Raw genomic sequence first — 14189 nt, forward strand, 5'->3', positions numbered from 1 at the left:
ACCTTATCAGCCGTCCTACGTAACAACACAAGCAAAGGTTTTACTCAGTTCTTTCTCACTAATCTTTCCAATTTATTTCCTTTCTCCCTCCTCCCTGAAATACTGTGCTAGACGCTGCAGAGTATGCAAAGTGTGGGTGAGCTGGCTCTACCACCAAGAGATCCCAACTGAACAGAGGAGACAGATGAACACAAATTACTTAAAATATGCCTCCCCGCAACTGAATGCTTTCTCTCTTATGGCACCTAACATTTTCTACCTTGTATGGTAGTCATTCCTTTTAAACTATAAACTCTTAAAGGATCAGTATTTCTCTTTTCTGACTAGTTTTTATACTCAGCCAAATCTAGCACATCTATACACATATGTTCCATGGTACTGTGACTACTAACTTCGAATGCGGTGAGAGTGGGGGCAGCTAATGGAGAAGACAACATTTAGCAAGATCTTATAAAATGAGAAAGACTAGGGGTGCCTGGGTGGCTCAGTTGGTTAAGCATATGACTCCTATTTCAGCTCAGGTCATGATCTTGCGGTTCATGGGTTCAAGCCCCTCCGTCGGGACTCTGTGCTGCTGATGGTGCAGAGCCTGCTTGGGATTCCCTCTCTCCCACTCTCTCTGTCCCACGTGCTCCCTCTCTCTCAAAATAAGTACAAAAAAAAAAAAAAAGAAAGAAAGAAAAGAAAAGAAAAAAATGAGAAAGACTAAAATGGACAGACATGGGGGCACTGCATTGCAAAGACAGAACATGAAGAAGGCTCAAAGAAAGAAATAACAGTAAGTCATTCTGTGACAGGGCAGTAGGTAGCCAAGAGGAAAGAGGTGAGACTAAGTAAGATGCGGACTAGAATGAAGAAGACAGAGACTATCAGGCTGATGCAACAGGTTTGATATGAATTACAGTTAAAACATTTTTGAGAAAATCAAACTTGTATTTTAGAAAGATTACTCTTGCTGTTGTAGCACTATGGGAGAAAAGAAAATGAAATGATTCAATCTGTGGAAGATTCACTGAAGAAGTGGTATTTGAGCTGGGTCTCCTAAGTTAACTACAAGCTCCTTTGGGGAAGGGCCCCTTCAGGAAGGTGAAATTAAATGAGAAATAGCATGATAACATAAAAGGACACAATACACCCTGGAGCTAGTGAGAGGTCAAGAGTGGCTGGAGAACACAGTATCCAGAGGAAAGAGATATAAGAAACAGGCTAAGGCTATTTTATGAAGGACACTGTAGTTTCTCATTTGATTAATTACAAATTTTATAGTTTTCAGAGAGAAAATGCCTCCATATTGCCTACACAGAGTCATATCATCAAGTGATGGGTGATGCAACAATTATTCAGGATGACAGTGTTAACATTCCTATTCACATATTCAATGAGACACTGCCTAGAAGAGATAAAGTCTCTACAACCCCACTTCAGAATATTTGGCTGCTACACTAAAGAAACAGCCATTTCTAGTTGTCACGGACCCAGATCTCACAGGTCAGTTTCTCGGAAATTTTTTAAACACAACAGTAAATCTAGAATAGTAGAACTGTTATTTTAACCTTCCAAACAAAGAGGACTACTGGGTGGAAAATAAAAGCCAGAACAGTCATTTAGAGGATAAATTATTTTAAACTGTTAGAGCAAATCACATAGCAATGAATTCTTTGGGGTATTGCACACTTAATGACAACTCTACATCTCTGAACTCACGATATTGGAAGGAGTGGCATTTTGTTTCATGAAAATGTTCACTGTGTCTTTCCTCCCAAACCACACTCCATCACTCATCACAGGTTAGCATCAAGTGCTTTAAATAACAACACTTTCAATAATCTGAAGTCTGTTCTTGTTATACTTTACTATAACTTCCTGTGTCTTTGACATATTCAAGAAGTGAAACTCATGCATAGCATGTTTATATTATTCCCTCCTTAGCAAAAGCTCACAGACAATGTCAGGTCTGGAGAGATAAGAGCTGCTTCCAGGACATGAATTCTCATGAGGATTAGGCAACCACCATCTGGGGCTCTAGAGTTTATCTGTAGCAGCTGCCTTCAAAGTATCACACTAGAAGGGGGAAAAAAAAGTCTAATTCTAAAGTGTTTAACAACTTGCTCTACCTTGGCTTTGATTATTATTGTTCTGGGTTGCTTTCTCTCCTTCCTTTTAAGAATAAAATACAACAGAGTGACCTCTTCTTAATAAAACATAACCAACATAAAATAGTGTTATATATTCAAGTAACAAGCACATCATGCGCTCAAATTTTCTTAATATGTCACAATATATAACAAAATAAATTTTAATAATTACCTAACAATTACCTAATATCATTAACAAAGGCTTTGTCTTTAAAAAAAAAAAAGTAAATTCTACACATTTTTAAATTTCTACTTAAACAAAAAGCCTACAGATTTTGTTTCACACATTTAACAATATCCCAGATTATTTTGAGAGGATTTTTACTATTCTTAACTGATATTTAAATGATCATAACACTAAATTTTATTAACCAAAAAGCAAATATTTATCACATTTATAAATCAAATACCTATATAAAAGAACCAGAAGCTCAAAAATGAACTCAGTAGGGGGAAAATTAATTTTAAATACTCAGTTTTAAATAATAACCTACTAAAAGTGATTAATATATTTAATTTTTACAGGCTAAAATTGGTCATACTGAAACAAAGAGCTAGTATTAAAAAAAATAATAGAAATTTTGAAACAATATTTTCTATAAGGTATGAATTCTACTGAAGGAAGTCTCAAAAAATCACTATACCACTAAAAAATGCCTATTTCTTAAAATTAGGTCTCCTTTCAACCAAATATTCTTTTACTTGCTATAGAATCTTAAGTTACATTTGCTCATTTGGATATCCTTCGGCAAAACACTTAATAAATTAAGTAGACAATATTATTATTAGTCCTATCAGAGACCTGGCACAGTGGCTGCATCTACAGATAAGATTCCATTCTAATAAATAGCTTTGTAAAGAAGAATGGTTCACTCTTTCACTGTTCATTCAAAATGCGTAACAAACCTATTTCTGTAGTGGACAGTATGACCCAGAGACACAAAAAGCAGAAGATTTGGGTGTGCCATAACCATAAAATTGATGATTTCTGGGATGCCTGGGTGGCTCAGTTAAGTGTCTGACTCTTGATTTCAGCTCACGTCATGATCTTGTGGTTCGTCGGTTCAAGCCCCACATTGGGCTGCACGCGGACAGCAGAGCCTACTTGGGATTCTCTCTGTCTCCTTTTCCTCTGACCCTCCCCTGCTCACGCTCTCTTTCTCTCTCAAAATAAATAAACTTTTTTAAAAAACTGATGATTTCAGAGACATCTTTCATGTCCAAAAATCTAAAAATACTTATATCGCCAGGCCTGATATAAACATTCTAATCCTATTTTTTGAATTACCTTAACAATTTCTTCACCTTATCTCTCAATTGGCTCTTTCTCCCAACTTCCCTATTTGTCAGTGGCAGAGTCATTGAAAAAATCACCCAAACCTGCAATCCCAAATCTCTCTTTTACTCCTCTCTTCATCAACCCCTTTATCAAGTCATCAAGCCCTGTTGAATCATTTCACAATCATTATGACCGTATTTTCTTTACTTTCAATACTATCTATTAACAACCTGGTGGAAGCTGCTCCTCTTGGACTAAATGAACAGTATTGTAGGTAATGTCTCTCCTACGTAATTCATGGTACACGTCACTACCACTATTCCTGGTTTAAAATGCCATTCCCTTTCCTCCACACAACGTCTCTCTATACCAGATTCTCCAGGATTCAAACTCAGCTGTTTCTTTTTCCAGCAACATTCCATATTTAGCCCAGAACAGAGTCACCTTCCCCTTTGCTGAACTGCTATGTTAGACACAAAACACACTGGTCTGCATGATCACAAATATTACTTCTTGGTATTTTTCATATATCTGAAGAAGATGGAAAGAGAATAAACAAACAAAAAAACAACAATGCACTTTTTCTGCCATACCTATAATGGGTTATAAAAAAACAGGTATTTGTTGACCGAATTTTTCAATCAAAATCAATTCTGCATTTAGGTGTGCAATAAGGTATGCTTTGTAAGGGTTTTGCCTTTATAAAAGATACCAGAATCGAAGAATTCTGAGTTCTAGTTCTGCAACATCTAAGTGAGTAGGCAGTGACAATGATACAAAGATATAAAAAGATATTCTTTGGATACAGAATCAGTACCTATAATAACTGCTTGTAATATAATATTAGGTATTCTTTTGTAAGTGGGATTTTTCCCTTAAATTCCTTGTATTTGTTAGAGATTCAATTTGTTACTCAAGCTGTGGATTTGCAGGATTTACATCCTTAAAACCAATTCCAGCATAATTTCACACAGGAGCCTTCCTGAAGTTAACCAGGACAACACCCAAAATAAATCTTCCCTTTGAGAAGAATAAATGTTCCATGAAAATAATAAATACACCATTTAGAGTATGATGTCTGTGCAAACCCAAACCCCACCCCACGCCTCCAAATGCCTCTAGAATCTGTATTAATCTAACCTCACACACTATTACTTATTCAGATGTGTTTCCCAAATACCATTACTCCAAATAATTCAATTCCCTAGCCTACATCACCTGTTTTCATTGCTTCTCTACCTGTATGATCTAAGATTTTTGCTCCTGAGCTGCAAGGCCCTATTAAACTCTACACTACCCTACCACCTACTAAGTAGGCTTTCATAGGACCTCTGTATTATCTTCTAAATCACAGTGGAATCAGGTACTCCAATCTGGCTTCTAACCATCATCCAATTTTTTTATTAAAAATAATGACCCAAAAGGGGCGCCTGGGTGGCTCAGTCATTTAAGCGTCCAACTTCAGCTCAGGTCATGATCTTGCGGTTAGTGGGTTTGAGCCCCATGTTGGGCTCTGTGCTGACAGCTCAGCCTGGAGCCTACTTCGGATTCTGTGTCTCCCTCTCTCTCTTTTCCTCCCCCACCTGCTCGCTCGCTCTCTCTCTCTCTCTCTCTCTCTCTCTCTCTCCCCCTCAAAAAGAAATAAAGATTTTAAAAAATTAAAAAAAATAATGACCTAACAAAACAAGAATAACATTCCTCTATATATTCAAATGACACTACGGTATAAGTGGTCAATACAGATAGAGTGGCATTTGGCCAATTTTCAGAGCCTGCCTCCAATATATCCACATCTGGATGAAAACACCAAGTACAAGATCAGAGTACTTACTTACGTGATATAGGCAAGTTAAGTGCCAAAGGAGTTCAAAGAGCAGTATCAATGTCTGAGTCTGAGTCTGATTCTGAGAATCATAATAAAGAGCAGAAAGGGATTAGACATTCAATTCAATTTTTGCATTTTTTTTTAATTTATTGATCTTGAATGAGAGAGAGCAGGGGATGGGCAGAGAGAGAGAAAGAGAAAGAGAGAATCCCAAGTAGGCTCCGCACCACTCGTGCAGAGCCTTATGAGGTGTTCAAACTCATTGTGAGATCATGACCTGAGCTGAAGTCCAACGCTTAATCAACTGAGTCACCAAGGTGCCCCTCAATTCTTGCATTTTAAAGATGAGGAAAATCAGGTCACAAAAACTACACAGGAAAAGTTTCAATGGAGGAGATGAGATGTCAGGTTGACTGATGGATTTGAACTGACCAGAAAGAAGGAGAAGGAAATTCCTGAAGGCAGAGAGAAACAAAAGGATAAGAAGAGACTTGACTTAATATTAACATTCATGAGAAGCTACTACGTGCAGGTATTGTGCTAAGTGCACGTCATAAGTTCTCATTCACTCCTAATAACAACCTTTTGTACTATCATCTCCATTTTTTTTATAGCAGAGAAACTCTAAGGCTCACAATGTCAAACTGAAACAGAAATCTCTGGTCTATCTGAACCCAAAGCCCATAAACTTTCTAACACTCTTTCTATCATAGTATATTTCTCCATCTATGTTTTATACAACACGTAGTGTCTCTTTCATCTTTAAAATTGTCTTAAGCTGCCTTTGGCACCTTAGAAAATAATACGATTCTCATGCCTTGCCAATATCATTCTTCTAAAGCCAGCCTAACAAAAATAAATAGAAGCTATCAACCCCAGATAAGTTAATTTTGATACTTCTGACACAGATTTACATAAAACTACCTCTCTCCCTCTCTCTTAATATAATTTATTGTCAAGTTAGCTAACATACAGTGTATACAGTGTGCTCTTGGCTTCAGGAGTATATTCCCATGATTCATCGCTTACACACAATACCCAGTGCTCATCCCAACAAATGCCCTCCTCAATCAATGCCCATCACCCATTCTCCCCTTTCCCCCACCCACTCCCATCAACGCTCAGTTTGTTCTCTGTATTTAAGAGTCTCTTATGGTTTGTCTCCCTCTCTGTTTGAAACTATTTTTTCCCCTTCCCTCTCGCCATGGTCTTCTGTTAAGTTTCTCAAATTCCACATGAGTGAAAATATAAGGTATCTGTTTTTCTCTAACTTATTTCACTTAGCATAATGCCCTCCAATTCCATCCACGTTGTTGCAAATGGCAAGATTTCATTCTTTCTCATTGCCAAGCAGTATTCCACTGTATATATAAACCACATCTTTTTTTTTTTTAATTTTTTTAATGTTTATTTATTTTTGAGAGAGAGGGAGAAAAAGCGTGAGCGGGGAAGGGACAGAGAGAGAGGGAGACACAAAATTCAAAGCAGGCTCCAGGCTCTCAGCTGTCAGCACAGAGCCCAACGCGGGGCTCAAACCCACAAGCTGTGAGATCATGACCTGAGCCAAAGTCAGATGTCCAACCGAGCCACCCAGGTGCCCCTAAACCACATCTTCTTTATCCATTCATCAGTTGGATATTAGGGCTCTTTCCATAATTTAGCTATTGTTGAAAGCACTGCTATAACCATTGGGGTACATGTGTCCCTATGAATCAGCACTCTTGTATCCTTTGGATAAATTCCTAGTAGTGCTATTGCTGGGTTGTAGGGTAATTCTATTTTTAATTTTTTGAGGAACCTCCACACTGTTTTCAAGAGCGGCTGCACCAGTTTGCATTCCCACCAACAGTGCAAGAGGGTTCCCGTTTCTCCACATCCTCTCCAGCATCTGTTGTTTCCTGACTTGTTAATTTCAGTCACTCACTCTGACCTACGTGAGGTGGTATCTCAATGACTACCACTCTCTTTTTAAGACTAGATTGGTTTTATTATCACACAGTCATCTATTTACCAGGTTTGACTACCTAGCTAACATTGCTTCTATCAATGCATACTAAAATATATCCTTAAAGTGTCATAAATAAATATATGCCCTGCAGAAAAGTAGAAATCCAATATGCCAGGGCGCCTGGGTGGCTTGGTCAGTTAAGCGTCCGACTTCGGATCAGGTCATGATCTCACGGTCCGTGAGTTCGAGCCCCGCATCAGGCTCTGTGCTGACAGCTCAGAGCCTGGAGCCTGTTTCAGATTCTGTGTCTCCCTCTCTCTCTCTGCTCCTCCCCTGTTCATGCTCTGTCTCTCTCTGTCTCAAAAATAAATAAATGTTAAAAAAAAAAAAAAAAAAAAAAAAGAAATCCAATATGCCTTGCCCAGGAAATATGAGGCACCAAAGGTACTGAATTACCTACGTGCCTCTCTGACAAACACAGCTTTTCATATGAGTGCTTTCCACAAAACAACTCACCCATGAGCCCATCCTCAGCAAAGGATGAAGCAGTTATCCTGTCCTACTCTTACCAGAAAAGCTGGGTATATACCTACGAAAGAAAAAAGAAGGGCACCTTAACAGGGGTAAGGAAGAAAAGCAGTATGGGGTAATACAAAGGAGGGAAGAATTATTTGGGGTGGCTAGGGAATTAGAGACATAGGTGTTGGCAGTCATCATTTGTACCAGTAATTTGTAAAATAGGATTTGAAAACTAAAGACTGCTTAAATGAACATTCTGTTCCTTAGCCTAAAATCCAAAAAAAAAGCAAGGTAAGTGCATAATATAGATTCCAAAGTTTAGGCTGACCCTAGAAATATAGATGAAGAATATGTCTGATGACCGGATATACAAATAGCTTGAAAGGTAACAAGGCTATCCAAAGGTTGAGACAAGATAGAAAACAACATTCTGCACAGGGAAAGAAGCAGAAAGAAATGAGAAAGCTGAAAAGGAAGAAAATCTGGGGAAACAATGAGTGCTTTGGTGGATAAGGTAGAAACCAAAAAGTTTTGAATGCCCGTGTGAGGAACAGGAAAATCAGTAGTACGTAAGATGGATTTTTATCACAGAGAAACTGAGCAGAAAGACTACAAAACTTTATCTAACAACCCTTATTAAGTGCCGCGTACCAGGCATTTTGCTATATATCATCAAAGAAACAAAGATTCCTGGCAATCCCTGTACTCAAAAATTCAAAATATAGTGAGACTTAGGCACATAATCACATTATCAAACTATCATAAAATTTAATACAACAGCAATATGAGTCAAGTGCTAAAGATTAACTCAAAAAATAGTTATTTGGGGTCACCTGGGTGGCTCAGTCAGCTGTGTCTGCCTCTTGATTTCGGCTCAGGTCATGATCTCAGGGGTTTGTGGTTTGAGCCCCGCAAGCCCCTCGATGGGCTCCAGTTGGGCTCCATGCTGATAGGGCAGAGCCTGCTTGGGATTCTCTCTCTCTCCCTCTTTCTCTGCCCCTACCCTGCTAGTGCTCACACTCTCTAAATAAATAAATAAATAAATAAATAAATAAATAAATAAATAAATAAATAAATAACTTCAATAAATAAATTACTTAAAAAAAATATTATTTGGTGGGTAGGAGACTGGAAATGATCTCACAAAGGAGATACATTTGAGGCATGCCTTGACACATAAACACAACTCCTCAGATAGAAACAGTAGGATGGTCAGAGAAGTAACTAGGGCCGGATGTGGAGAGATCTGGTAAAATTGAAAGAGAGGAAAATAACATTTAGCTAAGAGTAAATTATGCATTCTATAAAAGAGAAATGAGTAAGAACTAGCAATTCCATTCCTGGTTATACACCCAAAAGAATTAAAAAAGGTATGTTCACAGAAAACTTATACACAAATGTTCACAGCCATTTTGGCTATTATTCTGAATAGCCAAAAAGTGAAAACAACCCAAATGTCCATCAACTGATAATGGATAAGCAAAATGTGTTATACCTATACAATAGAGTACTATTCGGCCATTAAAAGGCATTAAGTTCTGACACATGCTATAACATGGATAAATCTTGAAAACGTTAAGTGAAAGAAAGCAGTCACAAAGAAGCACATATTGTAGATTCTACTTATGTGAAATGTCCAGAATAGGCAAATCAGCAAGAGGTAGAAAGTATCAGTGATTGCCTTGGGCTGAGAGTTTTGGGGATAATGAAGAGCGATTACCAATGGGCATGGGTTCCTTTCTGAGTGATAAAAATGTTTCAGCATTAATTATGGTGATGGTTGCACAACTCAGTAAGATAAAACCACTGAATCATACACTATAAATGAGTAAATTATATGGTATGTGAATTATATCTCATTAAGGCTGTTATTAAAAGAAAACTCTACTGCAGAGTTTAAAAGGTTCAGTAGTATTCACACACACATACACACTCACACTCAAAGGGCAAATTCTTTGAGAGAAGCTTATAAAGAGGTTTGGAGGTAAGTTAAACAGCTTTAACTTCCTGATTTGAAGGTCTGAGCTGAAACCAGAACTTGTTTCTTTTTCCGTCTTAGTGTATGTATCTATCCATCTCAGTATAGTTCAACTCTATGCTAGGCATATAGTGAATGTTCAATAAATATTTGTTAATTGGTAGTGCATATAAAATATATTATATGAAATGCAGGAAAAACCCAACAGCATAAACAGATGGGCTACAATAAGCACAAAGTTAAAAAGAAAATAATTAGATTTTTCTTTAGGCTGCAGATCTTGGCTGACTACAGTACAGGTGCATATATGCAGGTAGCTTGTATCAGTTGGAAAATTCGCTCTTACCCGATCATTTAAACTAGTAACTTTTACAAAATAACATGAGATAAGAAAAGAACCTGAGATGGAAAAGAACCTTCCAAACACCCTGTTTTACCCTAATAGTACCCAAAATGTAGTAAATTTTTCTATTTTAAGAGAATAATTACAGTTGATCGAAGTAATTTTATTACAATGCCTGGTTGACACAGTACAAAAGTGTAATAGCAACTAACCATCAGAAATTTCTGAATTTACAAGTCCTTTCTGAAGCCATACCAATTATGACTTATTAAACCATTTTCTTCATTAGAATTATTCTTCTAACTTAAAGATCCCCCCCCCCTTTTTTTTTTTAATAATTTGGGCAATACAAAGATATAGCTTTCAATTCATGGTTAAACATAAAATAAAAATTGAATTGGAAAACAATTTTACTTTCATTGAAATCAGTTCAATGGCTCATTATCCAAAAGCATATGTTCATCAATACAAATAAACTCTCATTTCTAAAAGTTTCTATTTGAGGCTAAAATCCTAAAACAGCCCCTAAGTTGCACCACAATTCAGCTGCTAAGGAAAAGCTAAGTAATGTTTCCCATGACTAAATGGATTAATTCTTTAGCCCAAACACAATTACTGTTCTCCACACTGTTCCATTGAACATCTAAATAAGCATCCCAAAGCTTATTTGATTCAAAGAAAAGATCCAGACCAAAGAATAATCCCAATGTATGAAGTTTACATTTTGTGTAAAGTTTTTTTAAAAAGAGAAAAATCTATAAGTGGTAATCAGGAAAAGAAATGAGTCGTTTTAGACAGGTGTAGAGGATGACATCTATTGACTAATAGATATCTTTGTTGAAGGAGTGCTGTGCAGATTCCAGTAGATGTCTTTTTCTCAAATCAACTAATTTTTCTTACTTAGCTCCTGAATCTACACTTTTTGAAAGCTGACGCACACATTAGCAGTGAAAAGAATTATTCTTTGAGAAATGCATGTTATGTGGAAAAAGATACGCACTTCATCTCATGGTTCCTTTATTTGCTTTAAAATTGTTCAACTTCAACTATGTATTATGCAGAGTGCTCTCCTGCAGCCATGCTTATTATCTTATTCTCCAATATATTTTTAAATTAAAAAAACACATACCTGATCTAGTGGCAGAGTCAGGGAATGTAGAGTGGAGAAAATAAGCAAACATGCAGCTATATTCAAATAATATTCTATGGCTAGGGGGTAAAAGGAGAATAAACAAATAATAGCTATTAATTTCAGATCAAGATTCCCTGACAATGACAAGTCATCTGATTCCAGGTCCACTGCCTTTTTAATACTTGCTGTTACTGAGATGTTTACACAGAGACTACTATGAGGTGACCATGTTCACTGTGTTGGAGAAAGACAGAACCTACATGAAGGAATCTGAACTGAATAACTTGTACGGTTTCTTCTTCCCCTTTTTTCTTGCTTCCTTTTTTTTTTTTTTTTTTCTTTTTTGGTTTCTTCTGACTCTTTAAGATTGGTCACTCAATCTCCACTTGTTTTTATCTAAAGTTGTGAAATTATAGCTGTTTTTCCACCAGCTTAATGCCCCTTGGGAGATTTCTATTGTCAAATTACTGTTGCAAGAGTCAATTGCTAAGAAGAGAATTTTTGGCATTTTGTAACACTTTTACATTTAATGAAACCATTATTTACTGTTACATTTACTGTTACGTGGTTTTCTACAGCTCTGCCCCAAAGGGTTTTCACAAACAATGCAAATGTTATTTTCACAAGAACATGCTATTTATTTAGCTTTGGCCTTCTAACGATGGCTGAATTAACGGCAGAACTTCCTTACACTGTTGGAAACTAGACTGCTACAAGTGGGCAGGTGGAGTGGTCTGTACCACCTTTGTGTCAGGAGTTTGCAGTTTTCTTCCTTAGGACAGAAATGAAAACAAAATCCTGAATTCCTACCCAGTTTTGACAGGTGTTGGATTTGTCAACAGGGGGTTAAAGCTGAATCTCACCTTTAGCAATGGTAGGTATAATCCGATTTAAATGGTTATTAATGCCCTTTGGAATTCTAATTAGCCAAGGGGATAGCTTGGGGTGGGGGGAATATGGGTTACTTTCCCAGTCAGTTTAAACTCTCAGAGAAACACCCCCAAATAATTCCTATCATCTATTTTAGCAGGATGGGGGCGGGGGGAGGGGAAGGGAGGAAGGAGTCTGAATAAACATAGTAATGAAAACACACAAAAAGGACAGAAAAGGAAAGATAAGAAACATAATGAGAGAAGAGAAAAAAAAAACGTAAGAAAAATTTTCAGTAAACTTTCCCAAAACGCACTGGTGATAAAAAAAAAAAGCAAAACCCACTGTACTTTTGGACAACAAACAAAAATAAATCTTGCTAGAAAATAGTTGTTAGATATTTACACTGGAATCTTTGTGACAAATTAGAAAGACATAAAAATAAGATAAAATTAGCTTTTAAAAAAATGTTTATTTTTGAGAGAGAGGGCAAGAGGGGGAGGGGCAGAGAGAGAGGGGGACAAAGGATCTGAAACAGGCTCCACACTGAGCCCAATGCGATGTGGGGCTTGAACTCACAAACTGTGAGATCATGACCTGAACCAAAGTGGGATGCTCAACGGACTGAGACACTCGGGTGCCCCTAAAATTACTTTTTATATAGGAAAAGATTTATGTGCCTTACCTATTTAATGTTTTAACTTTTTTTTTTTTAAGTGTTTATTTACTTAGAGAGAGATAATGGACACACAGAAGGGAGGAGCAGAGACAGAGAAACAGAACCCCAAGCAGGCTTTGCCCAGCATGGGACTCTCAATCCCAAGAACCATAAGCCCGTGACCTGAGACAAAAATCAAGAGTCTGACACTCAACCGACTGAGCCACCCAGGTGCCCTGCTACCATGCTTATTTAAAAAAGCAAAAATCTGGGGCGCTTGGGTGGCTCAGTCAGTTAAGCCCCCAACTTCAGCTCAGGTCATGATCTCACGGTTTGTGAGTTCAAGCCCCGCATCTGGCTCTGTGCTGACAGCACTGAACCTGGAGCCTGCTTCAGATTCTGTGTCTCCCTCTCTCTCTGCCCCTCCCTGACTTGTGCTCTCTTTCAAAAATAAACACACATTAAAAAAATAATTAAAAAAAAGCAAAAATCCCAATGGCTTCCAGCACCCAAAATGTTTTTATAAATTTGCACATTCAACCCATATATAGGTTAGTTTTTTCACATACGCTTTTTTTTTTTTTTAATGTTTATTTATTTTTGAGAGAGACAGAGCATGAATGGAGGAGGAGCAGACAGAGAGGGAGAGACAGAATCTGAAGCAGGCTCCAGGCTGAGCTGTCAGCACAAAGAGACACAGGGCTCGAACTCACAAACCGTGAGATCATGACCTGAGCTAAAGTCAGACGCTTAACCAACTGAGCCACCCAGACACCCCCTCACCTACACTGTTAAAACACATTCAGCATGTAATCAGACTAAGAGGAAACCCACATCCTAGAGTTAGAATTACTTCACTTGTTCTAAACTTTTTGGTGATTTCAAAAATATGAGGAGCTCCAATTCCAGATCAAATGGAATAAGCATACTCTTCCCTGTTTTTCCCACTGAATGTAGGTATAAAACCCAGACAAAATGCATAAAGCAGCTAGTTAAGGAATCTGAAAATATCAGCAGGCCGACTGGGAAGATCAGAATTCAAATTAGCAGCAAACTAGTGGTGAGTTCACCATTTTCCCCCTCTCTGGTCTCCTCTGGCCTAGACTCAAAAGGGGAAACCTGCCAGTGGGCACTCGGGCAAACAGAGAGAAGGGCAGACAGAAGGAACTCCAGGACAAGCCTCTTAGTTGCAGCTTGAGGTGCAGGAAAGGAAATCTATCACTCAGAGTAGAGAAAATTCCCCAGGTTTGTATGCTTTTCAGCATTCTCTTGTATCCTAGCCCCAAGCAGTCTTGTAATGGTGGTAGAGGCAGTGACAGGTATAGCAACTCTGGAGTCTAAACTCTGAGGAAGACTTCATCAAGAAAATGGTATGAACTGTTGCTTACCTTTTTTCTTCCTGTTAGTTGGCTCCAAATGTAGATACAGTTGCAAGAAGTATGCAGCAGGAGGGGGTACCTAAAGCTCTACCTCTGGGGCTGGATGACCAAAAGGAGGAGCGG

At 37.8% G+C, this 14189-nt stretch overlaps 1 protein-coding gene across 4 annotated transcripts in view; it reads right to left on the reverse strand.

Annotated features, from left to right (window-relative positions):
- The window catches only part of ZCCHC7 (zinc finger CCHC-type containing 7), a 256065-nt gene that overhangs the window by 169733 nt on the left and 72143 nt on the right, over nucleotides 1-14189 (reverse strand). The gene's annotated exons all lie outside the window — the stretch shown is intronic.

Source organism: Neofelis nebulosa, chromosome 12 (assembly GCF_028018385.1).
Source record: "Neofelis nebulosa isolate mNeoNeb1 chromosome 12, mNeoNeb1.pri, whole genome shotgun sequence".
In the NCBI taxonomy this organism is placed as follows: Eukaryota; Metazoa; Chordata; class Mammalia; order Carnivora; family Felidae; genus Neofelis; species Neofelis nebulosa.